Raw genomic sequence first — 8,502 nt, forward strand, 5'->3', positions numbered from 1 at the left:
AGTCGGAAAGTGGTGGAGAGTACAGTTTGTTGTCAAAGAACGAGGGTATTAAGCTGTTGAATCAATAAAAAAGATGCCACGTGTATATATATATATATATGGGTCAGGTTCAAAGGACAACCATTTCTACACACATATAGACAACGTGTTTTGTCTTATATGGGCAAAAATGTTTGGAATAGACTGATTTTTTGTGAGGATGATCTCTGTGATGAGGGGATCATCCTGGCAAAAAATCATCACATTCCAAAACTTGTAACCCCATCAAAATTGATTTACAAAAATTGGACGGTCTATAATTTTTCAACAAAAATTGGACGGTCTAGAAGTTTCATAATGAGCTGATTTTTGGCAAGGATGATCTCCTCATCACAGAGATCATCCTCACAAAAAATCAGTCCATTCCAAACATTTTTGCCCATATAAGACAAAACACGTTGTCTATATGTGTGTAGAAATGGTTGTCCTTTGAACCTGACCCTATATATATATATAGGGTCACCTTATTACGACCCCCTTTTGGACCCCCTTTGCGACACACCTTTTTGTCTTATATGGGCAAAAATGTTTGGAATGGGCTGATTTTTTGTGAGGATGATCTCTATGGTGAGGGGATCATCCTGGCAAAAAATCATCCCATTCCAAAACTTCTAGACCGTCCGATTTTTGTTGAAAAATTATAGACCGTCCAATTTTTGTAAATCAATTTTGATGGGGTTAGAAGTTTTGGAATGGGATGATTTTTTTCCAGGATGATCCCCTCACCATAGAGATCATCCTCACAAAAAATCAGCCCATTCCAAACATTTTTGCCCATATAAGACAAAAAGGTGTGTCGCAAAGGGGGTCCAAAAGGGGGTCGTAATAACGTGACCCATATATATATATATATGGGAGCGGTTCGGCGGCCCTAAAGTCTAACAACTTTGTTGCCAAGTTTTTTTGGGCGTTAGATCGAGTGGCATCGGACGGTTCGGATAGAAATCACGGCTTTAAAGTTAAAAACCACGTTTTTACAAATTGCCCCCTCTAAAAATATTTTATTCTATTTTAAGTCCCTAAGCCTTCTCTCATTCTCTTCTTCGAATCTCTCTCTCCCTCACAAAACCCAACTGAAACCCATCTCTCTCTCTCTCTCTAAAACCCATCTCTCTCTCTCTCTCTCTCTCTCGCTCACTCGCTCTCTCTCTCTCAAAAGTCTCAGTTCGAACGACCCGAAGCCATTGCCGACGAATGTGACTCGATCTCTCTAGTTTCAGTTCGAACTTACTTGAGATCTCATCGTCTTCGGAGCTCTCTCAACCCTCTCTCGCCGTCGCCATCACCGTCAATCTCTTTTTATTTCGATCGAACGGGTATTTATTTAACTCTTTATTTTTTAGGAAAATCGATTGGGTATTTATTTATTTTTTATTGTAGTTCTTGAATTTGAAAGATAATGTGGATGGGGTTTTTTTTTTGGGGTTGTAATTGTTACCCTTGTAAATTTTGTAGTTTTTACGATATGAAGAAGAGGGTTCTTCTCGCTTTTTCTTCCTGTTTTTTTTTTTTTTTGTTTTTTTTTTTTGTTGATCTTGAGAGTAAGATATGATTTTTAAGAAGGTTAAATATGATGGGTTTTGAAGATGATGTTTTATCCCAAAAAAAAAAATTATGAAGTCTGATTTCGACTAATCTGAACTGAGACCCTACCAAACAATGGTCGAACCCGAACTTGTTTACCATTGTTCACCAAGAAATCTTTTAAAAGTAGGAAAAATTTTAAAAGACATGTGCACTTCTAATGCTAATTTTTCATAATTTACAAGTGCCTATATCGAGATCATTTCTCGCGACAGCAACGAAGAATCTAGTGTACAAATCTGTTCAAAAAGTTCTTATTATAGTGCTGTTAGATTCAGCTTTGCTCTCATAAAACTTACACAGGTCCTTTAACTTTTCTTTGCTAATTATAGTTCTCACCTGGTACTGTAAACACCATGCATTACTGTTCTAAAAAATTCACATATGTATTCTTGTGTACATACAAGGTGGTGCTTGCTTGGCTGCATTTTGGTCACAGTCACTAATTTTTTCCCACCAAACAATGTTCTCCCAAACAATGCAGGTGCGGGGGGGCTGGTGTAACCCTCCTCAGAACCATTTTGATCTCTCTCAACCTGTCTTCCAATACATTGCTCAATACAGAGTTGGGAGTTGTACCTGTTGTGTACAGAAGGTATGTTATGTGCTATTGTGTTGTCCATCAGTCCATGTCTTATAACACCAATTTTTTTTACTTATAACACCAATCCTTTCTTCCCAAATCATATCAAATAGCAATCCCCTAACTTAATAAATGAATTGCTGCGAAATTAAAACTTTAGTTACATTCAATCAGGTTAAAACCCATCCTGATTTTATGCAATCAGTACCTGCATCAACCCTTCTCTTTTGAAGTTTCTGCAATGTGGGGAGCTTATAAATTTTGAACATGGTGGTCACTTGCTTATAACTTAATCTGCATATTCAGTGTTCAAGCTTATAACTTTTGAATGATTTGTGCAGATGAGTTTATACGAGGACTTGGTAGCAACTCGGGTACCAGCAAAACATAAATGGTTGAAACTTCAATGTTTCCAAGTGGGGATGCTGATGGCTAATGCCAGACCCTAATTATAATTGTAAACAACAATTGGAATTGATTGTACGAGTGTGTTTGTTATAATGCTTTGTAATGTTGAGATTATAATATGAGCCAAACCTTTGTAATGCTTGAGAGTGTAATAATCTTTAATTGGGGTGTGATAAAAAAAAAAATTTAAGAAATTGGGGTATAAAAGTTGGGTTGCTAATAGAAGCTCTAATTAAAATAGTCCACAGCTTTCATCTGCTGTTATTGATTTTTTTAGTTTTGAAATTTTAATAAGAAAGTTATTATTGCAGCTGGAATGTTAATAGAATTACCAAGTGGGGATGCTGATGGCTAATGCAAGACCCGTTATTACTCTTCTTTTTGTATTCTGTTTGACAATGACCTTCATACATTGAGGGGTATATTACCCTTTATTCAAAGTAAACTATCTAAAAGATTGGCACCATTGCTTTGCTTGGGTAGATCTATAATCATCTCAAAGATTTGTTACAGCAACCATCATTGGTCTAAATTTATCAGTTTTATTCTTCATTTTTTTTTTTTTTGAACTAAGCTGACCGAAAGGTAAGAATAACAGAGCTAAGATGACACAACAAAGTCATCTGTCCTTGAAGTTGTGAACTTTGTGTCACCAGCTCTTAAAGTTATGAACTTATTAGATGAAAATGAATCTAGCTCTAAGCAACAAAAAAATTCAACAATGAATCTTTATTTGGAGTCTATGATTCTCTTTAAGATAGCAACTTTGGAAACCTCATCAGCTGTTGGTGTAATACTGTGACTTTTTTATGAATACATTTTGAAAAGGGTATATTCCCAAATAATTACCAAAGTTTTTCTGTATTTCCAACATGTGGTCTTGAGCTCATGTCCTCCACTCTCCCAAGCCCATCTCTTCGACCCTTTCATAATCTCTGTCCGCAAACATCATCTGATGCAACCTTCTCTCTGATGGGTGCCTCCCGGAGGTGAAACCATCATTTTTGGTGTCCTCCAATCATTGTTGCCTTTGAGGACATTGATTGCACCAGCAAGTGATGTCATTCCCTCGGTCCCAACATGCCAAAGACCTTTGATAGAAAACAATAAAGAGCCTGTCGTGATTGCACGTGTTGCTGCACTAGCAGCCTGAGACACTCATGTTGGAAGCTCAACGTCTTTCTTCTTCAAGCTATTTGTTGTACCAAGCTTCAATGGAATATCCTGGAAGAGACAATCTAATATTCTTGAATTGGCAAAGTCTTGTATACATTGAATCAGTCTCTGCCTTCTTGGTGATGATGACAACAACAAAGCCCAGGTAATGAAGACATGGACCTAAAGATTAGAAAAAAAGAATATTCACAATCAACAAACTCCCAACATGGGGAAAAAAATGGTTAGATGGTCCTCAAGATTTGTGTGGCATTCACAAGTGTTTTGGTTTATGAAAATTGGTCTTAGTATAAGAACTCAAATCATTGGTAGTGGTGTGTACAGGCCTCTGTAGGATTTGCTGATAAAAAATTATTGGTTCCTTGGAAAAAAAAAAATAGAAGAGGAAATTGCTTCTGATATTTACAATTGTATGGACTCTGTAGGATTTGCTTATGAAATATTATTTGGTTCCTTGGAAAAAAGAAAGAAAAGGCAATTGCTTCTGATAGTGAAGGCCATAGCTAAATTGCATGTTTGAGGGTTGAACCCTTCTCTACCACTCCAATCTTTTGTGATAGTGAAGGATTTTTTACCAAATTGAAAGTAAAACTCTTAATCTTAAACTTACAAGTTTCGAAGCATGCTTCTTGGTTGACATTCAGAATTGTTAACCAAATCGTAACTATCTAAATTCGACACCTATGGGACCATATATGAGTTGACCCATACATGTTGGTACCTATGTACCAACATGTGATAGCTTCATTTTGTGGACATGAAATCCTAACCCAACTGGCCATTTATTGCAACATAAACATATTGGGAACCATTTCTACATTTTTTCCGTAGACATTCATTTATAATTTTTTCATCCCAACGTAAACATACACCATTTCATAAATTCAGAGTACAATTCAAGAAGAAAAAAACTATAACAACAGTTCCATTTTGTTTTCCTAACATACACCATTTCATATACGAATCAGTGTCAATTATAATATGGGTAATTCAACTAAAACTCAGTACCAGAACCTCTTGAGCAATGTCCACGTGACAGCAATGGCGAGAACTGTTGTTTGGGTGCCAAAATCCGATGGAGAACCATTGGGTTCTCTTGAGAGAGAGCGAGAGATAGAGAGGGATTTTAGAGGGCGAGAGAGTTTCAGTTCTGAGATGGAGTGAGAGTTTCAGTTGGCGTCGAAGCTCCCTTTTGGAGAGAGAGTTCGAAGAAGAAGAGGGTTTTTAGAATCGGTTCTGTGTAAGAAGAGGGAGAGAGAGAGATAGTGCGAAGATGGAGTGAGAGTTACAGTTGGCGTCGAAGTTCCGGTGAGAAAGTTCGAAGAAGAAGAGGGTTTTGCCGAATCGGTTCTTATGTAAGAACTGGGAGAGAGTGCGAAGAGAGGTTCGTGTGCGAAGAAGAGGAGGGATTTAATAAAGAATTAATTGATTGATTAGGGGGCAACTTGTAAAAACGTGGTTTTTAATTTAAAGCCGTGATTTCTATCCGAACCGTCCGATGCCACTCGATCTAACGCTCAAAAAAACTTGGCAACAAAGTTGTTAGACTTTAGGGCCGCCGAACCGCTCCCTATATATATATATAGGGTCAGTTTCAAAGGACAACCATTTCAACACATATAGACAACGTGTTTTGTCTTATATGGGCAAAAATGTTTGTAATGGACTGATTTTTTGTGAGGATGATCTCTGTGATGAGGGGATCATCCTGGCAAAAAATCATCCCATTCCAAAACTTGTAACTCCATCAAAATTGATTTACAAAAATTGGACGGTCTATAATTTTTCAAAAAAAATTGGACGGTCTAGAAGTTTCATAATGAGCTGATTTTTGGCAAGGATGATCTCCTCATCACAGAGATCATCCTCACAAAAAATCAGTCCATTCCAAACATTTTTGCCCATATAAGACAAAACACGTTGTCTATATGTGTGTTGAAATGGTTGTGGGACTCACATTGCGACACACCGTTTTGTCTTATATGGGCAAAAATATTTGGAATGGGCTGATTTTTTGTGAGGATGATCTCTATGGTGAGGAGATCATCCTTGCCAAAAATCAGCTCATTATGAAACTTCTAGACCGTCCAATTTTTGTTGAAAAATTATAGACCGTCCAATTTTTGTAAATCAATTTTGATGGGGTTAGAAGTTTTGGAATTGGATGATTTTTTGCCAGGATGATCCCCTCATCACAGAGATCATCCTCACAAAAAATCAGCTCATTCCAAACATTTTTGCCCATATAAGACAAAACGGTGTGTCGCAATGTGAGTCCCAATATGAGTCTTCGGAACGCTGTTCTATATATATATATAAAATGAGAGATTGACCCCACAGCCCTAACTGTTGCATTTTTTTTTACAAAACACCCTTGGAGTTGTTGTGAATTGACAACGCCAAGTAATCGTTACTACGCACCAAACCTCACTTTATCAAGTTTGTTACCAAGCGAACCCTGTCACGAGTATCCACATCGTAAAATTTAAATTTATGAGTTTAATTTGTTAATTGACATACATTGGAGTGAATGCTAACCACATTAATTTTTGGCATCAAGGCATCCAAAAATATGATATGATGCCACATGGTAGTATAAGACAAAATTTCAAGTGATTTTGAGCAAGTTGACTGTCGTCCCACCCACGATATTGAGCAACTACATTGTTGGTTGACCCACGATTTTGAGCAAATCGACAGTTGGGCAACGATTTTGAACATCTACTTTGTTGGTTGACCCACGATTTTGAGCAAGTCGACTGCTGGGCAACCTACGATTTTGGGCAACTACATTGTTGGTTAACCCATGATTTTGAGCAAGTCGACTGTTGGGCAACTTACAATTTTGAGCATCGAAATTGTTGGTTGACCCACGATTTTGAGCAAGTCGATTGTTGGGCAACCCATGATTTTGAGCATCTAGATTGTTGGTTGACCTACGATTTTGAGCAAGTTGACTGTTGTGTATGATCTTTCACGGATTTGAATCTCATTTCATATACGATGATCGGATATAAAAGTTGATGTGATATGTATAGAATATTATTTGAAATTGTGAAATTTTGATCTGATCAACTGAGATAAAATATCGGCCTATAGTTATTAAAAGGAAGGTAAACATTCCCTTGGATGAAAGACAATTCAAAATGCGAGTTAAACTGTTTATCTATCATTCCCTTCGAAAAGAATTCAGGTGTTGGAGAAAAATTGAATTTTCATTGTCAATTGAAATAAATTGTGATTATGGAACTACTATTTTCTATATGAATTCAAAATGCGAGTTGAACTGTTAATCCAGCATTTTTACGTTTTACATGAATTGTTCAAATGAGACACGTTTTCAATTCAGAACCCTATTATAGGTGTCGAAGTTAGGTAATCGGTTTCCCAGCCCACCTCCCTATAGTTATATTGCAGTCCACATTCATAGTAGCTGATATAGATTGGTTTGCATCAATAAAGAAATAAGTTACCAATTTAGTGTTTAGTAATCTAAGATCTGGAGATTTGATTGGCGGCTTTTGTGGCAAATTATTGCTATGGATTGTCAGCAATGGATGGTACATAAAGATGAATTGTGAATTGTGCAAGGTAGTTGATGAGTTATTTTATCCATAGTGGATATGTAGATCAGATAGGAATGGAAATATGTGATATAGATGTATGATGTGTGATCGAGAATGGGAGATATCTATGAATAATTGGATGTATGAAGTGTTATTACACAGGCATTGTTTTGCAAGGGGTAATTTTCATAAGTACATATTTTAGCTTCTCCTCTGATTTAGATGTTCAGTGGATAAAAATAATTAATTTAGATTTTGAAGAAAAATTAATCCGAGGTATTTTTGATATGAAAGATTCACACCTTCAGATTTGGAACGTTCAATTGCAGGGCTTGACAAACATAGAGGTTGAAGACTTAAAGATGACAGATTTTGGGGAGAATATGAGAGCATTTAGTTCATTTTTCATTAGTCTGTAACACGGGACATCCAAGTTGTTCCACCATGGTGGAACCATATTCCATTGAGTCATCTCATTCTTCACACACACACACACACGCACACATACACACACAAATGCGTGTTGAGTCGGGCAGTGTGGTGTGCTTATGCGTACATGTGAATCTGTAATTAATTTTTTATTTAAATAAAATCTGTTTTATTTTAAAAGCGCCTTTTCGTTTTTATTAGTAACTGTTTGCTTGAAATAGATAGTTGTATCTTTCCAAATGGGTTTCTCTCCTGAACCATTGCATTGTTTCTTTTGACTCCAAACCTTATGTCTGTTAGGCCTTCTTGCCTATACAAGACGCGAGCCCTTATGTCCTCTCGACTTCACTGCCTCTCTCTCTCTCTCTCTCTCTCTCCTTTTACTTGAGATTTTTATTGCTTTGATTTTTGACTATGGGCTAAAGATCAAACCTGGGGCTTTCCAAGTCTCTGTTTCACTGCAAAATAGTGATTAACAATAGTTCTATATGAGTTGTTGTATCTTGAGGGTGTATCGTCAAAGATTTTTTGCTTGCAGTAACATTGTTTTGCTGATGCAAGAAACATCTTAAATAGAGCAACCTTGTCTGCACCTCAGCCTAGTTCATCTTCAATTTTGATTGTAGGTTGTATTCAACATCTACTTCACAAGCAATTATTTGGAAAGCGATTGAGGTACCACACGAATTTATTTGCAAGATATCTAACAAGATCTCA

At 36.8% G+C, this 8,502-nt stretch overlaps 1 long non-coding RNA gene across 1 annotated transcript; it reads left to right on the forward strand.

Moving 5' to 3' along the window:
* Window positions 1-1,153: 1,153 nt before the first annotated feature.
* Window positions 1,154-2,921, forward strand: LOC147380490 (uncharacterized). The gene is made up of 3 exons (XR_015175298.1): window positions 1,154-1,355; window positions 2,108-2,218; window positions 2,548-2,921. It is a non-coding gene; the product is annotated as an uncharacterized LOC147380490 (long non-coding RNA).
* The last annotated feature ends 5,581 nt before the right edge of the window (window positions 2,922-8,502 follow it).

This window comes from Akebia trifoliata, unplaced genomic scaffold, assembly GCF_017979445.1.
Source record: "Akebia trifoliata isolate Shusen 1 unplaced genomic scaffold, ASM1797944v1 Contig01383, whole genome shotgun sequence".
Lineage (NCBI taxonomy): Eukaryota > Viridiplantae > Streptophyta > Magnoliopsida > Ranunculales > Lardizabalaceae > Akebia > Akebia trifoliata.